This window comes from Lemur catta, chromosome 18 (genome assembly GCF_020740605.2).
Source record: "Lemur catta isolate mLemCat1 chromosome 18, mLemCat1.pri, whole genome shotgun sequence".
NCBI lineage: Eukaryota > Metazoa > Chordata > Mammalia > Primates > Lemuridae > Lemur > Lemur catta.
The window spans coordinates 6,304,825-6,322,388 of record NC_059145.1 but is presented as its reverse complement, the minus strand read 5'-3'; the positions used below and the strand labels follow the sequence as shown (position 1 = coordinate 6,322,388).

At 39.1% G+C, this 17,564-nt stretch overlaps 1 protein-coding gene and 3 pseudogenes across 5 annotated transcripts in view; 1 reads left to right on the top strand and 3 right to left on the bottom strand.

The window, feature by feature from the left end:
- NSD1 (nuclear receptor binding SET domain protein 1) overlaps positions 1-17,564 on the top strand; it is a 157,745-nt gene that overhangs the window by 39,973 nt on the left and 100,208 nt on the right. Inside the window, exon 1 of one of the 5 annotated variants that reach the window (XM_045530595.1) lies at positions 14,813-14,823. The exons of the other annotated variants lie outside the window; for them this stretch is intronic. The gene's annotated coding sequence lies outside the window, so the exon portion shown is untranslated. Of the gene's footprint in view, positions 1-14,812; positions 14,824-17,564 lie in introns of those variants that run through there. 5 annotated transcript variants of the gene reach the window in all.
- LOC123623465 lies at positions 2,839-3,127 on the bottom strand (annotated as a pseudogene).
- On the bottom strand, positions 3,901-4,426 carry LOC123623552 (annotated as a pseudogene).
- LOC123623662 lies at positions 6,221-6,321 on the bottom strand (annotated as a pseudogene).

The window sequence follows — 17,564 nt, the reverse complement described above, 5'->3', positions numbered from 1 at the left end:
ATTTTTGGTTTTTATTTTTTATTAGGGCTTTAAATTTTAAAACTGATCTTCCTAGTGAAATGAATTATAAACTTTAATATTGAGAATTAAAAAAAATTTTAATATTTTAGTTATTTATTTTTGAGACAGAGTCTCACTCTGTTGCCCGGGTTAGAGTGCCGTGGCATCAGCCTAGCTCACAGCAACCTCAAACTCCTGGGCTCAAGCAGTCCTCCTGCCTCAGCCTCCTGAGTCGCCAGGACTACAGGTGTGCACCACCATGCCTGGCTAATTTTTTCTCTATATATTTTTAGCTGTCCCTATAATTTCTTTCTAATTTTTTTTTTTTTTTTTGTAGAGACGGGGTCTCGCTCTTGCTCAGGCTGGTCTCAAACTCCTGAGCTCAAGCAATCTGCCTGCCTCAGCCTCCCAGAGTGCTAGGGTTACAGGCGTGAGCCACCGCGCCCGGCCAGTTTTAATACTTTAAATTGTTAACGATACTTAGTTGATACCTAGTTAACCTCACACAGCATTAATTTTTTCTCTGTTTTGAAAATGCTCAAACTTGTATTTTTTAGAAGACTAAATGATACTTGGATTTAATAAGTTCTGTGAAGAACAAAATTCTACAACATTCATATTTTTATGCTTGACATACTGAGTTTTATGTCAGTTTAACCTATTATGAGAAAAAATAGCATAGTTTAAGTCACTTGTTCTCTTATCTTTAGTTCTGTCTCCACAAGTAAAACCTATCACTACTTTTCACAATAAGAAAGAAAAAAATAGGCCTGGCGTGGTGGCTCACGCCTGTAATCCTAGCACTCTGGGAGGCCGAGGCGGGTGGATCCTTTGAACTCAGGAGTTCGAGACCAGCCTGAGCAAGAGTGAGACCCCGTCTCTACTAAAAGTAGAAAGAAATTATCTGGCCAACTAAAAATATACATAGAAAAAATTAGCCGGGTATGGTGCTGCATGCCTGTAGTCCCAGCTACTCGGGAGGCTGAGGCAGTAGGATTGCTTAAGCCCAGGAGTTTGAGGTTGCTGTGAGCTAGGCTGACGCCACGGCACTCACTGTAGCTCGGGCAACAGAGCGAGACTCTGTCTCAAAAAAAAAAAAAAAGAAAGCAAAAAATAATACACAGTCAAAAGGAGCTGACTTGAAATCATTTATCCCCTTTGTCAAAAGATAACGGATTCAGTGTGGGAGATCACCATAACAAGAATAGTCACTGATTATTTATTACTATATCATTATTATTATTGATATATATTTTAAAGAAACTAGGGTCTCTCTGTTGCTGAGGCTGGAGTGCAGTGGTACAGTCATAGCTCACTGCAGCCTTGAACTCCTGGGCTCAAGCAATCCTCCTGCCTCAGCCTCCTGAGATGCATACCATCCCGCCCAGCTAAAAAAATTTTTTAAAAAGATTTTTACACATATTGTTTGAATGAAACTGGTACAGACAATGTCCATTTAAAATCAATATCCCTGGCCAAAAAGTACAAATTGGCCAGGCGTGCTGGCTCACGCCTGTAATCCTGGTACTCTGGGAGGCTGAGGCGGGAGCATTACTTGAGCTCAGGAGTTTGAGACCAGCCTGAGCAAGAGCAAGACCCCATTTCTACTAAAAATAGAAAAATTAGCTGTGGATAGTGGTGGGTGCCTACAGTCCCAGATACTTGGGAGGCTGAGGCAGGAGGATCGCTTGAGCATAGGAGTTTAAGGTTGTTGTGAGCTATGATGATGCCACTGTTCCCTACCTGGGGCGACAGAGTGAGACTCTGTCTCCAAAAAAAAAGTACAAATAAAATAAAAAAGAGAAGTATTCTGTTGTATATAACCTCTGCATGAAAAATGCTATTAATTGCTAATGAAAATTAGAACTTTTCTGGCATCTTCTGATAAGGTTTTAAAAAAATCTTAAAGTCCTTCTCTTCAGTGAAGCCATTTTGGAGTTAGTCATTATTCTTACCTTGTCTGTCATTCTGACTCCAACCTGATATTCCTCTTCTTTTGGTCCAGACCCTCAAATTTTCAAAGTAGCTTCAAGTTAAGGAAAGGTCATAGTCCCACATTTCAGTTCTCTGAAAAACTTCTATCTCCTATTGAAAGTAATAGTTCAGAAGTGAAGCAATCATATGCTAGAACTTCAGGACCCGTTAGAAAGTCATTATGAATGCTTGCATTGGTCAATCTTATTTATCATCACATGCCTGAAAATGTACAGTCCTGCAAAAGATGGCCTCTCTGTGTATACATGTAAATTTAAAAAATGAGTAGGTGGGCCAGGCTTGGTGGCTCATGCCTGTAATCCTAGCACTCTGGGAGGTCGAGGAGGGTGGATCGCTTGAGGTCAGGAGTTCGAGACCAGCCTGAGCAAGAGTGAGACCCCGTCTCTACTAAAAATAGAAAGAAATTATCTGGCCAACTAAAAATATATATATAGAAAAAACTAGCCGGGCATGGTGGCACATGCCTGTAGTCCCAGGTACTCGGGAGGCTGAGGCAGAAAGATCGCTTAAGCCCAGGAGTTTGAGGTTGCTGTGAGCTAGGCTGACGCCATGGCACTCACTCTAGCCCGGGCAACACTCAAAAAAAAAAAAAAGGAGTAGATAATATGAAGGGGGGAACTTAGGCTTGATCACCAAAAATTAGCAAATGAAAACAAACGATAATGACTAATGAGCACTAGAATTGAAACTACCAGATGTTTTAAAGAGATAGATGCCAGTTTTCAATTCCCCTTTGAACGCCACATTACAAATGAACTATTTATAAAAATAAAAAAGGATTAAGGGAAAAGAAAAAAATAAAAAGAATATCTAAACTATTGAATAACTCCCCCCCCTTTGTGCCTAATAAACTTCAATTCCATTTTCTTCCTTCATTCCTTGTTCTTTTGGACTATGATTATTAGCAATTCTCTGACCTTCAAGAGAATTCACTCTTGAATTCTTCCTGAGTGAATTCATTGGAACTCCATCTTTGACAGTGTGATTCTTTGAGTTTCTTGAAATGTGTTGTCATTTTCACTTGGAAGTGAACGTCACTGCTATGGTTTCCATTGACTTTGAGTTTACTGTATTCTTCTTCCTTCTTATCATCCAAGTCCTAGGTTGAAGGTTTTACCTCCTGGTCAGACATGGTAATGGTGGCTTCACCAGGGAGTCTCCACACAGCAGTGGCCTTGTGTAGGCTGCACCTTGTGGTTTACAAATGAAGTTTAAAAAATTTGTTGTAGACACAGGTTCTCACTATGTTGCCCAGGCTTGTTTTGAACTCCTAGTCTCAAGCCATCCTCCCCACTGAGTTTCTCAAAGTGCTGGGATTACAGGTGTGAGTAATTGTGTCACTATTTTTTTTTTTTTTACCATTTGCGCTGGCTCAGGAGATAAATAATAATGTACATTCCATTAGTGTATACAAATTCCATCTCACATTTTCTAATATTTTATAATAAAAGAAATAGGTCTAATGTTTAAGGGGAGGATTAGTGTGACATTATTATTGCAGGACAATTTTGCTGTCATCACAGCTCAAGAATTAATCTGCAGCAACCTTTTAGAAAACAGTTTACTGTCCACCCAAAATGTGAGATTAAGCAGTCCTAAATGCACATGAGGAAAAAATATAAGACATATTTTGTCGTCACTCACATTGCTCCCTCCTCCCTGAAATTCATATTAAATAGCTTTTGCAGATCACTTCTGTTTTTAGCAACTTAAAGAATGTAAATGAAAAGCATTCTTCAGTTTAAATAAAAATCATAACACCACTTTTGAAACTCCAAATGTGACTCTCATCATGTAAGAGAATGATTTAAATAGCAAATTCTTATAGCTCAGCGATTATGTACCATAATCAGTGAGGAAACTTGAAGCTCTCAAATTATTTGTTTTCAATTCAAGTGAAAACAGTTAGCCCATTGCAGTCATTTCCTTATCCTAGTCACTTGATTAATCTTTTAGTTCTGATTCCCCTAAGTCTTTGTTTACAGTTGTAATAGTTTTCCTCTTGCATTTCTTGGGAATTTCGTCATTAGCACAAATTTTTTTCATTTTAATGTTTGGCAGTTTCTTCAGATCAAAATCCCATGCCCTAAAAGTTTTCAGGTTACTCGCATTTACGGTGCCTGGAATGTCAAGGCCATATCCTTCACACTGCTGTCACTCAAGCTCCATTGACTGCTTAATGACTGCCTGTCTCCTGGGAATGGTGCTGCCTTCCTTGCCTGTGTTTGATGCTATTATGTAACCCAGTCTGCTTCAGCTGAATCTATTTAAATACCTTTCAGTTAATTCACAAGCATCTTTCTTTGAATATCCCACTTTTTGGGGATTGAGAAGACTTTTGAAACCACTGCAATTTTTTACCAATAAGGTTGAGACGCAGGCCTTTTCATTCTTCAATTTTTCATTTTTTTCTTGTTTGTTGGCCTCTCATAATTTGAACTGCTTTTCTGCTATTATCGATGGATAACTCCCCCCACTCCCAACCCCCACCCCCACTCTGCACTTTTTTCCTTTGGTGATTTAGGCGTGGTGATGTTCTTGTGGCCACGGAGAACCTCTATACACTAGATCTTGGGTAATCTCACCAACTGTTGCAGCAGCAGCTCACTTGAGTAACCCTACCTAAACACATGTGGGGCCAGGGAAGCCGGTGTGGACCTAGCTGGAAAGGGAAGGCTGCCTTGTTTATTTTTTTTCTTCTTTCTCCTTTCCTGATTTTACCCCCCCCCCCCCCCTTTGTCTCCTGTGATCTTGTCTGATCCTGCTTTCTATTGGATTTACAAATTGTTCATTGTTTATTTCCCTCCACCCTGTTCAAATTTGGAAATTACACATGTGGTTGCTCTTCATTGAGAGGTTCCCCTAGACATTACAATAGGCCTTCCTAACTTATCAAGACTTAAAATTACCATTACTTTCCTCTCTAACAGTATACTTTAAAACACTTTATTCTTTCCTAATAATATGTAGGCCTTAGAGTACTTAAGTTACTCTTTACTGACGTGAGATATTGTGAATTATAGTTTTCTTATTTTTGTTTTAAACTTCATTAGATATTGTTTTCAACAGTGTTCATTTTGCATATTTACTATGTGTACTTACTTTGTTTTTTGCATCCTTTACCTGAGATGATTTCCTTTAGTCTGAAGCACATCTTTTAGAATTTTGCATTCTGAAGGTCTGCTGGTGGCTAATTCTCACAGTTTTTGTTTGTCTGAAACTGTTTTTAGCTCTCATTCTTTTTTTTTTTGAGACAGAGTCTCACTCCCTTGCCCTGGCTAGAGTGCCATGGCGTCAGCCTGGCTCATAGCAACCTCAAACTCATGGGCTCAAGCGATCCTCCTGCCTCAGCCTCCCGAGTACCTGGGACTACAGGCATGCGCCACCATGCCCGGTTGATTTTTTTCTATATATTTTTAGTTAGTCAGGTAATTTCTTTCTATTTTTAGTAGAGACGGGGGTCTCTCTCTTGTTCACGCTTGTCTCAAACTCCTGACCTTGAGTGATCCTCCTGCCTCCATCTCCCAGAGTGTTAGGATTACAGGTGTGAGTCACCACGCCTGGCCAGCCAGCTCTCATTCTTAAAAGATATTTTTGCTGGGTAAGGATTCTACATTGGCAGGTATTTCCTTAACACACATGGAAAATACTGTTTTTACTGTCTTTTGACTCCTTTTGTTGCTGGTGAGACGTCAACAGTTTGGAATTAGAAATCTCCTTACTTTGAAGGTAATGTGTCTTCTTTTCCAACAGCTGCTTTGTAAGATTTGCATTTTTTTAAAAAATGTCATTTTGATGTGTCTAGTTGTGGATTTCTGTTTATTCTACACAAGATTTGTTGGCTTTCTCAGATCAGTGGATTAGTGATGATGATCATAGCCAATTTCTGATACTGTTGCCTCTGAACCATTTCTCTATTCTGTTCTTCTAAGAAACTGATTAAGTGTATATACATATGTGTGTCTCTTGCTGTTCTTTTTCTAAAATTGTGGAAAATAAATAGAATTTACCATTGTAATCATTTTAAAATGCACATTTAAGTGGCATTAAGGACATTCATAACGTATATTCACAGTACAGCGAATGCTACTGTCTAGTTCTATATATTTTTAATGCCCCAAACTGAAACCTGCACCCATTAAGCACTACCTATTTTGCTTTTTAAAAACTTTAATTAATTCCCAATTAGAATGTAAGTTCCATGACACTGGGGATTTTTATTTTTTTAAATATGGAATGCTTCATGAATTTGCATGTCATCCTTTCGCAGGGACCATGCTAATCTTCTCTGTCATTGCAATTTTAGTATATGTGCTGCTGAAGCAAGCAAGCCAGGGATTTTGTTTGTTTTTGAGACAGCGTCTCACTCTTGCCTGAGCTAGAGTGCCGTGGCGTCAGCCTAGCTCACAGCAACCTCAAACTCCTGGGCTCAAACGATCCTCCTGCCTCAGCCTCCCGAATAACTGAGACTATAGGTGCATACTACCACGCCCAGCTAATTTTTACATTTTTAGTAGAAATGCGGTCTCACTCTTGCTCAGGCTGGTCTTGAACTCCTGAGCTCAAGCGATCCTCCTGCCTCAGCCTCCCAGAGTGCTAGGATTACAGGTGTGAGCCACCTTGCCCAGCCCCAAGGATTTTTTTTATCTGATTAGTTGGCTGGTATGTTCTCAGTTTGTAAACAATGCCTGAAATATAGAAGTGGCTCAGTAAATATTTCTTGAATGAGTGAATAAATGAATGTGTGATTTATGAGAAGAATGTGCCATAAATTGGCTGTATTTATAAAGCTCATTCATGATACGGGTGGCACTTGAAGATCAGATCAACATAGTTATGAATTTAGTTTTGTCTTCTAGAAAGTGGTGCTATTAATACCAGTCTTGTAATGCTGCTATGATGATTGGCAATAAATATGGCACTGGTCTGTTTTCTGTCTCGTATATTTGCCTATTCTGGATATTTCATACAAGTAGAATCATACAGTATGTGTTTCTTTGTGTCTGGCTTCTCTCACTTAATATAACTTTTGAGGTTAACGTTATGTATTAGTACTTCATTTCTTTTCATTGTTGCATAGTATTCCGTTGTATAGATATGTAACATTTTATTTAGCCATTCATCAGTTGATGGGCATTTGATTTGTTTCTACTTTGTGCCCGTGATGAATAATTCTTCTATGAACATTCTTGTACAGGCACACTTCACTTTATTGTGCTTCACTGTTTTCCATTTTGGAGATACTATGTTTTTTACAAATTGAAGATTTATGTCACCCCTGCGTTGAGCAAGTCTGTTGGTATCATTTTCCCAACAGTGGGTGCTGACCTTGTGTGTCTGTCACATTTTACTAATCTTCATGATATTTCAAACCTTTTTCTTATTATGACATCTGTTATGGTGATCTGTGGTCAGTGACCCTTGATGTTACTATTGTAATTCTTTTGGGGCCCCGTGAACCGTGCCCACATAAAGTGGCAAACATAATAGATAAATGTTTTATGTGTTCTTACTGGTCCACCAACCAGCCGTTCTCGTCTCTTTGCCTCTCTTCAGGCCTCTTTATTCCCTAAGATAAAACAATATTGAAATTAGGCCAATTAATAATCCTACAATGACCTCTGAGTGTTCAGATGAAAGGAAGAGTCACACATCTCTAACTTTAAATCAAAAGGTAGAAAGGATTAAGCTTAATGAGGAAGGGATGCTGAAAGCCAGGACAGGCAGAAAGCTAAAACCTCTTGTTCCAAACAGCCACATTGTGAATGCAAAAGAAAAGTTCTTGAAGGAAATTAAGTGTGCTACTCCAGGGAACACATGAATGATGAGAAAGTGAAACAGCCTTATTGCTGATATGGAGAAAGTTTTAGTGGTCTGAATAGATCAAACCAGCCTCAACATGCCATTAAGCCAAAACCTACTCCAGAGGACAGCCCTATCTTACTCTTCAATTCTATGAAGGCTGAGAGAGGTGAGGAAGCTACAGAAGAAAAATTTGAAGCTAGCAGAGGTTGATTCATGAGGTTCAAGGAAAGAAGGTGTCCCTGTAACATAAAAGTACAAGGTGAGGCCGGGCGCGGTGGCTCATGCCTGTAATCCTAGCACTCTGGGAGGCCGAGGCGGGTGGATTGCTCGGGGTCAGGAGTTTGAGACCAGCCTCAGCAAGAGTGAGACCCCCGTCTCTACTAAAAAAATAGAAAGAAATTATCTGGCCAACTAAAAAATATATATAGAAAAAAATCAGCCGGGCATGGTGGCACATGCCTGTAGTCCCAGCTACCCGGGAGGCTGAGGCAGTAGGATTGCTGAAGCCCAGGAGTTTGAGGTTGCTGTGAGCTAGGCTGATGCCACGGCACTCACTCTAGCCTGGGCAACAAAGCGAGACTCTGTCTCAAAAAAAAAAAAAAAAAAAAGTACAAGGTGAAGCAGCAAGTACTTATGTAGAAGCTGTAGCAAGTTATCCAGAAGATCTAGCTAAGATAATATGGCTACAGTAAACAACAGATTTCCATTGTAGATGAAACCACCGTATATTGGAACATGATGGACTTTCATAGTTAGGGAGAAGTCAATTCCTGGCTTCAATGGACAGCCTGACTCTTTTGTTAGGGGCAATGTAGCTGTGAGTTTAAGTTGGAGCCAGTGCTCATTTACCCTTCAGAAAATCCTAGGGCCCTTAAGAATTATGCTAAATCTACTCTGCTTATGCTCTGTAAATGGAACAGCAAAGCCTGGATGACAGTACATCTGTTTACAGCATGATTTACTGGATATTTTAAGCCCACTGTTGAGACCTGCTCAGAGAATAAGATTCTTTCAGAATATTCCTGCTCGCAGTACAATTTTCCTAGTCACCCTAGAGCTCTGATGGAGATGTATACAAGGAGATTAATGTTGTTTTCATGCCTGCTAATACACCATTCATTCTGCAGCCCACGGATCAAGGAGTCATTTTGACTTTTAAGTCCTGTTATTTAAGAAATACCTTGCATAAGGCCACAAACAGAGATTCCTCTGGATCTAGGCAGAATACATTGAAAACCTTGTGGGAATGATTCTGCATTCTAGATGCCATTAACAACTTGAATGATTCATGGGAGGAGATGAAAATATCAACATTAACAGGAATTTGGCAGAAGTTGATTCCAGCCCTCATGGATTACTTTGAGGATTCGAGACTTTATTGGGGGAAGTAACTGCAGCTGTGGTGGAAATAGCAAGAGAACTAGAATTAGAAGTGGAGCCTGAAGATGTGACTGAGTTGCTTGCACACTCATGATAAAATTTTAATGGATAAAGAGTCACTTCTTATAGATGAGCACAGAAAGTGGTTTTTTGAGATAGAATCCACTCCTGGTGAAGATACTGTGAACATTGTTTAAGTGACAACATGGAGTTTGAATATTGCATAAACTTAGTTGATAAAGCAGCAACAGAGTTTGAGAGGATTGACTCCAGTTTTGGCCAGGTGCAGTGGCTCACCCCTGTATTCCCAGAGCTTTGAGAGGCTGAGGTAGGAGTATCGCTTGAGGATAGGAGTTTGAGACTAGCCTAGGCAACATAATGAGACCCCCATCTGTACCAAAGAAAAATTTTATAAAAAGTTCTACTGTGGGTAAAATGCTATGAAACAGCATCACATGCTACAGAGAAATCTTTTGTGAAAACAAGTGTCAATTAATGCAGTGAACTTCATTGTTGTCTTAGCTTAAAAATTGCCATAACCATCCTAATCTTCAGAAACCACCACCCTGATCAGTAAGCAGCAATCAACATTGAGGCAGGACCCTCCATCAGCTAAAAGATTATGACTGTCAGCCGAAGGCTCAGATGATTGTTAGTTTTTTTTTTTTTTAGCAACAAAGTGTTTTTCCCCCAAATTCACATGTTCAATACAATAAAGTATTTTCAACTAAGATATGTACATTTTTTAAAACATAATACTATTGTACATTTAATGGACTACAGTATATAAGCATAACTTTTATATGCACTGGGAAACCAAATAATTTATGTGACTCACTTTATTGACGTTATCTGAGACTAAACCTGTATCTCTGAGATGTTTTTGTGTGGACATTTGTTTTGATTACTCTTTTTTTTTTTTTTTTTTTTTTTTGAGACAGAGTCTCGCTCTGTTGCCCGGGCTAAGAGTGAGTGCTATGGCGTCAGCCTAGCTCACAGCAACCTCAAACTCCTGGGCTTAAGCAATCCTACTCCCTCAGCCTCCTGAGTAGCTAGGACTACAGGCATGCGCCACCATGCCCGGCTAATTTTTTCTATATGTATTTTTTTAGTTGTTTGGATAATTTCTTTCTATTTTTAGTAGAGACAGGGTCTCACTCTTGCTCAGGCTGGTCTCGAACTCCTGACCTCAAGCGATCCACCCGCCTCGGCCTCCCAGAGTGCTAGGATTACAGGCGTGAGCCACCGCCCGGCCTACTCTTGGGTACAATATACCTAGGAGTAAAATTACTGAGTCATATGGTTACTCTTTGTTTAACTTTTTGAAGAAATGCCAAAGTGTTTCCAAAGTGGCTGCATTATTATTTTCCTAACAGCACTGTATGACAGTTCTAATTTCCCATATCATTACCAATGCTTGTTATTCTCTCTCTGTGTCTACTTGGGAAGTGATAATCTCATTGTGATTTTGATTTGCATTTTCCTGATGAATAATGATGCTGAGCATCTTTTCATGTGCTTATTTGGCCATTTGTATCTCTTCTTTGAAGAAATGTCTACTTAAATCCTTTGGCCATTAAAAAAAAAAATTGAGAGGTAGGAGGATTGCTTGAGGCCAGCCTGGGCAATACTGAGACCCTGTGTCTACAAAAAATTTATAAAAAATTAGCCAGGCGTGGTGGTGCACACCTGTACTACCAGCTATTCAGGAGGCTGAGGCAGGAAGATTGCTTGAGCCCAGGAGTTTGAGGTTGCTGTGCGCTATGATGATGCCACTGCACTCTAGCCCAGGCAACAGAGTGAGATGCTGCCTCAAAAAAAAAAAAAAAAAAAGATTAAGGTGTTTGTCTTTTTATTGTTGAGTTTTAGTCATTCCCTATATATTCTAAATATAAGTTCCCTTTTAGATATATGATTTCCAAATATTAGATATCATTTGCAAATATTATCTCCCATTCTATTCTTTTTCTTGATTGTGTCCTTTGAGTGCAAAAGTTTTAAATTTTGATGGAGTCTTATTTATGTTTTTTTGTTGTTGCTGTTTGTTGTTTTCATGTCATATCTAAGAAACCATTGCCTACTTCAGGATCCCAAAAATGTATGACTCTGCGTTCTAAGAGTTTTGTGGTTTTAGCTCTTACATTCAGATCTTTGATCTTTTTTGAGTTAATGTTTGTATATGGTGTGAGGCAGGGGTCCAACTTCATTCTTGTTGATACCCAGTTGTCCCAGTATCATGTTGAATACTATTATTTAAAAGTCTTCATTGAAGACTCCATTGAATTGTCTTGGAATTCTTGTAGGAAATCAGCTGCCTATAGTTAGATGTATTGCTTTATTTCTGTATTGTCAAGTCTGTTCCCTTGATTTACATGTCTGTTCCTTTGCCAGTACTATACAATATTGATTACTGTAGATTTGTAGTAAGATTTTAAATTTGGAAGTATGAGTCTTTAAGATTGTTTTTGCTTTTTGGGTCTCTTGCATTTCCATATTAATTTTAGGATCAGCTTGTTATAGTCCTCAAAAAAAAAACCAGCTGGAATTTTGATTGAGTCTTATAAGTCAGTTTTGGAACTGTTGTCATTTTAACAATATTAAATTTTCCAATCCATGAACAAGGAATGTCCATAAATTTAGATCTTAAAAATTTTTTTCAATTATGTTTTATATTTTTCATTGATAAGTCTTTTACCTCCTTGCTTAAATACATTCTTAGTTATTTCATTCTTTTGGATGGTATTATAAATGGAATTTAAAAAATTTCATTTTCCTGTCTTGTTGAGAAGAAAAAGTAAAAATTTCATTTTCAGTTTATTTCTAGTGTATAGAAATACAATTGATTTTTGTATGTTGATCTTATATGCTATAACCTTACTAAATTAGAGTATTAGCTCTAATGGTTTTTTTGTGGATTCCTTAGATTTTTGTATGTACAGGACCATGTCATTTATGAATAGAGATAGTTTTACTTCTCCTTTTTCCACCCACCCTAGATTCCCTCCCTCCATCCCTAGCTAGAACCTTTGGTACAATCAGTATTCAACAGAAGTGGCAAGGGTGGACATCCTTGTTTTTTTTCCTGATCTTAGGAGGAAAGCTTTCAGTCATTGACCCTTAAATGAATTGTTAGCTGTGGGTTTCTCCATAGACAGTCTTTGTCAGATTGAGGAGGTTGTCATTTATTCTGCCTTGTAGAAATTTTTTTTTTTATCATGAAAGAGTATTGATTTGTGTCAAAGGGGTTTTGTGTGTTTATTGAGATGATTATTTGGTTTTTTCCTCTTCATTTTGTTAATATGGTGTATTGTGTTGATTGCCTTTCAGATGGCGAACACTAACATTGCATAACAGGGATAAATCAACCCTACTTGATCTTGGTGTATAATTGTTTTCATATGTTGCTGTATTCTGTTTGCTAATATTTTGTTGAGACTTTTTGCATTTATATTCTTAAGGGATATTGGTCTATTGTTTTCCTTTTGGTAATATCTTTAATTTTGGTATCAGGGTAATGGTGTCCTCATAGAATAAGTTTGAAAGTATTCCCTCTTCTACTTTTTGGAAGAATTCATAACGATTAGTGTTAATTCTTGCTTAAACACTTAGTACCATTCATCAGTGAATCCCTCAGATTCTGGCTTTTTCCTTGTGGGCAGTTTTTTGATTTACTCTCTTTACTTGAAGTGTCCAGATTTTCTATTTCTTTTTTGTTTGTTTGTTTGTTTGTTTGTTTTGAGACAGAGTCTCATTCTGTTGCCCGGGCTAGATGCCGTGGCGTCAGCCTAGCTCACAGCAACCTCAAACTCCTGGGCTCAAGCAATCCTCCTGCCTCAGCCTCCCGAGTAGCTGGGACTACAGGCATGTGCCATCATGCCCGGCTAATTTTTTCTATATATACTTTTAGTTACCCATATAATTTCTTTCTATTTTTAGTAGAGACAGGGTCTCACTCTTGCTCAGGCTGGTCTCGAACTCCTGAGCTCAAAGGATCTGCCCGCCTCTGCCTCCCAGAGTGCTAGGATTATAGGCATGAGCCACCACACCGGCCACTCTATTTCTTTTTGATTCAATTAAGTTGATTTCTTGGAATTTGTCCATTTCATCTAGGTTATCCAATTTGTTGGTATGCAATTATTCATGGTTTTCCCTTTTAATCATTTTTATTTCTATAAGATCCTTCCCTTCCCTTCCCCCTTCCGATTCCCCCTTCCCCTTCTCCCTTCTGCCTCCTCCTCCCCTCCCCCTCCCCTCCCCCCTACCTTTGTTTTGCTTCAGAAGGGGTTTCACTGTGTTGCCCAAGCTGGTCTCAAACTCCCAAGCTCAGGCATGTCTCCTGCTTCAGCCTTTGGAGTAGCTGAGAGTACAGGTGCATGTCAGTGGACCCAGGTAGATCTTTCATTGTTGATTTTAGTAATTCAAATCTTCTCTTTTTCTTAATGTTTCTCAATTTTGTCAATCTTTCCATAGAATTAACTTTTGGTTTTTTGAATTTTTATTTTACTGTTGGATTCTCTTTTCTTAATTTCCTCTCTAATTGTTATTAGTTTCTCAACTAGAAAAAGGTGAAAAGTTGAGTTACTTGAAATTCTTTAAAAAAATGTTCATGTCTACAGCTATGAAAGGCCCTCTAAGCACTACTTTTGCTGCATCCTGTAAGTTTTGTGTTCATTTTTGTTTGTAGTATTTTCTAGTTCCTCTTGTGATTTCTTTAACGTATTGGTGATTTAAGAGAGTGTTGTTTAATTTTCTGAATTTTCTTCTCTTGATTTTTGGTTTTATTCCATTGTAGTTAGAGAACATACTGTGTATAATTTCAGTCCTTATAAACTTATTTAAACTTGTTTTGTCACCTATTATATGGTCTGTTCTTGAGAATATTCTGTGTGCATTTGAAGACTGTGTAGTCTGCTGCTGTTGGGTAGAATGTTCTGTAAGATGTCTGTTAGGTCTAGTCAGTTTGTCGTGCTATTAAGTCTTTTATTTCTTCGTCGATCTCTCTGGTTGTTCTATCCATTACTGAATGTGTTTTGAAGTCTCTTATTGTTTGTCTTTCTCCATTCTATTCTGTTTTTGCTTCATGAGTAAAATAAATAGAAATTCACACTGAGACACATCGAAATGCATATATGTTTATGATTATCATACTTTGTTGAATTGACACCTTTTTTTTTTGGAGACAGAATCTCACTTGTCATCTGGGCTGGAGTGCCATGGCATCAGCCTACTTCATAGCAATGTCATGGCTCACACTTGTAATCCTAGCACTCTGGGAGGCCGTGGTGGGAGGATTGCTTGAGGTCAGGAGTTCAAGCTAGCTTAAGCAAGAGTGAGACCCCGTTTCTACTAAAAAAGAAAAAATTAGCTGGGCAACTAAAACTAGAAACAAAATGTTAGCCAGGCATGGTGGCAAGGCCTGTAGTTTCAGCTACTCAGAAGGCTGAGGCAGAAGGATTGCTTGAGCCCAGGAGTTTGAGGTTGCTGTGAGCTAGGCTGAGTCCATGGCACTCAATGTAGCTTGGGTAACAAAGGGACACTCTTTCTCAGAAAAAAACAAAAAACAAAGAAAAAACCTCCTGGCTTCAACTGATCCTACTGCCCCAGCCTCTTGTGTTCCAGCCTCTTGAGTAGCTGGGACTACAGGTGTGCGCCACCATGCCCACCTAATTTTGTCTATTTTTAATAGAGACGGGGTGGGGGGTCTCCTTCTTGCTCAGGGCTCAGGTTGGTCCCCAACTCCTGAGCTTAAGAGATCCTCCCACCTCAGCCTCCCTAAGTGCTAGGATTACAGGCGTGAGCCACTGTGCCTGGCCTGAATTGATACTTTTATCATTATAAAATATCTATCTTTGTCTCTAATAAAAATTTTTGCCTTTAACTTTGTTTTGTCTGATATTAAAACAAACTATACCTTTTCTCTTTTTGTTACTGTCTACATGATTTCTGTCTTAGTCCAATTGTGGTGCTATAATAAAATGCCTTAGACTGGGCAATTTATAGCGAACAGAAATTTATTTCCTACAGTTCTGGAGTCTGGGATGTGCAAGATCAAGGCACTGGTATTGGTATCTGTAGGGGCTACTTTCTGCTTCAGAGATGGTGCCTTGTTTCCGTGTTATCTCATGGTGGAAGGGACAGTTAATTTTTCTATTATTTCTAGAGATGGGATCTCTCAGTGTTGGTCAGGCTGGTCAAGAACTCCTGGCCTCAAGTGATCTTCCTACCTCAGCTTTTCAAAGTGCTGGGATTACAGGCACAAGCCACCACGCTTGACAGAAAGTTATTTGAAAAGAGATTGTTCGGCCGGGCGCAGTGGCTCATGTGTGTAATCCTAGCACTCTGGGAGGCCGAGGCGGGAGGATAGCTTTGAGGTCAGGGGTTCCAGACCAGCCTGAGCAAGAGTGAGACCCCGTCTCTACTAAAAATAGAAAGAAATTATCCAAACAACTAAAAAAATATATAGAAAAAATTAGCCGGGCATGGTGGCACATGCCTGTAGTCCCAGCTACTCGGGAGGCTGAGGCAATAGGATCGCTAGAGCCTAGGAGTTTGAGGTTGCTGTGAGCTAGGCTGACGCCACGGCACTCTAGCCAGGGCAATAGAGTGAGACTGTCTCAAAAAAAAAAAAAACAAAAAGAGATTGTTGCACTATCATGAGCTGTTTTTTAGTATTTAGCTCTGCTGTAATTTTTGGATATGCCTGGAAGGAGATTAATATCCAAGGACTATCCACTCTGTGGTAACATTCAATTAACATTAAAATAGAAAACAACTTAAGTTTTATCTCATATGTCCAACAAGAACATACTTGAACCAATTGAGCTTTTTTTTTTTTTTGAGACAGAGTCTCGCCTTGTTGTCTGGCCTAGAGTGAGTGTTGTGGCGTCAGCCTCGCTCACAGCAACCTTAAACTCCCAGGCTCAAGTGATCCTCCTGCCTCAGCCTCCTGAGTAGCTGGGACTACAGTCCCTTGCCACCACACCGGGCTAATTTTTTTTTTGTTTCTATTTTTAGTTGCTGTGCTAATTGTTCCATTTTATTAGAGATCCGGTCTTGTTCTTGCTCAGGCTGGTCTTGAACTCCTGACCTCAAGCAATCAATCCTCCCACAGTGCTAGGATTATAGGAGTGAGCCACCGTGCCCAACCCTCCCCTAGTATTTTGAAATAAAAAAAAAAAGTAAAAAGAAAAGCCTTAAATCTGCCTATCCTGCCAGTCTAAACTCAGGTGCCACTTCTTCACTCAAGTGTTCTCTGATACCTATCCCCAAGTGTCTTGGAATCAGGAATTGTGCCTTATTTGTCTTTGTGTCGCTTGTTGAACTTTGTGTTAGTAAGTTTGTGTGCAGTTGAATTGTGGGCGTAAAAACAATTTGTTTGAGAGTCTCTCTTTGCAAGGTGAAAATTTTAAGCTGGTTTTTATTTTATTTTTTTTGAGACAGTCTCACTCTGTTGCCCGGGCTAGAGTGCCGTGGCTTCAGCCTAGCTCACAGCAACCTCAAACTCCTGGGCTCAAGCGATCCTCCTGTCTCAGCCTCCCGAGTAGCTGGGACTACAGGTGTGCTCCACCATGCCCGGCTAATTTTTTCTATATATTTTTAGTTGTCCAGCTAATTTCTTGGTTTGTTTTTTTTTTTTTTTTTTTTTTTTTTTTTTTAGTAGAGATGAGGTCTTGCTCTTGCTCAGGCAGGTCTCGAATTCCTGAGCTTAAAAGATCTGGCTGCCTCAGCCTCCTGGAGTGAGCCACGACTCCTGGCCTTTAAGCTGGTTTTAAGAAAAGAGTTGTGTATCTTTTTAAAGCCTTGTCCTTATTTCCTCTTTTTTCATGTTTAGAGGCCTTTTCAGGGTGGGGAACTTGTGGCCTTAAGGCCTTAAGTGTGGCATTTTTGACTGAATCCAAATGTTACAGAACAAATTCTTTTATTAAAAGATGTGCAGCAGAGAAAGTTGAAGCTTTTCTTGTCTCCTTTGCTGCTTAAAAAAGAACAGTCTTGAAAATCAGAATGCTACAGGTTCCCCACCCTTGTGCAGTGCATTGCCTGTGATCCCAGTTACTTGGGAGGCTGAGGCAGGAGCATTCAGGCAACATAGCGAGACTGTGTATGTGTGTGTATGTGTTTTTAAAAAGTCAGTTAGATTTGGGCACTATTGAATAATAGTATTAACAATATGTATTTATATATACAGTTTTTTCACTGAGTTTGCATGTATTTTATTTGGTTATTATGGTAAATCTATTAAAATAGTAGGAGAAAAATATTTCAGGTTTGTGAAAATCTTTGCCCATCAGTTTAAGAAACTTTTTGTTTCTCAATGGCTTTTTTTTAAAAATCATGATTACTGCTTTGGCATGGTTTCTAAATAGATCGTATATTATATGTATGGC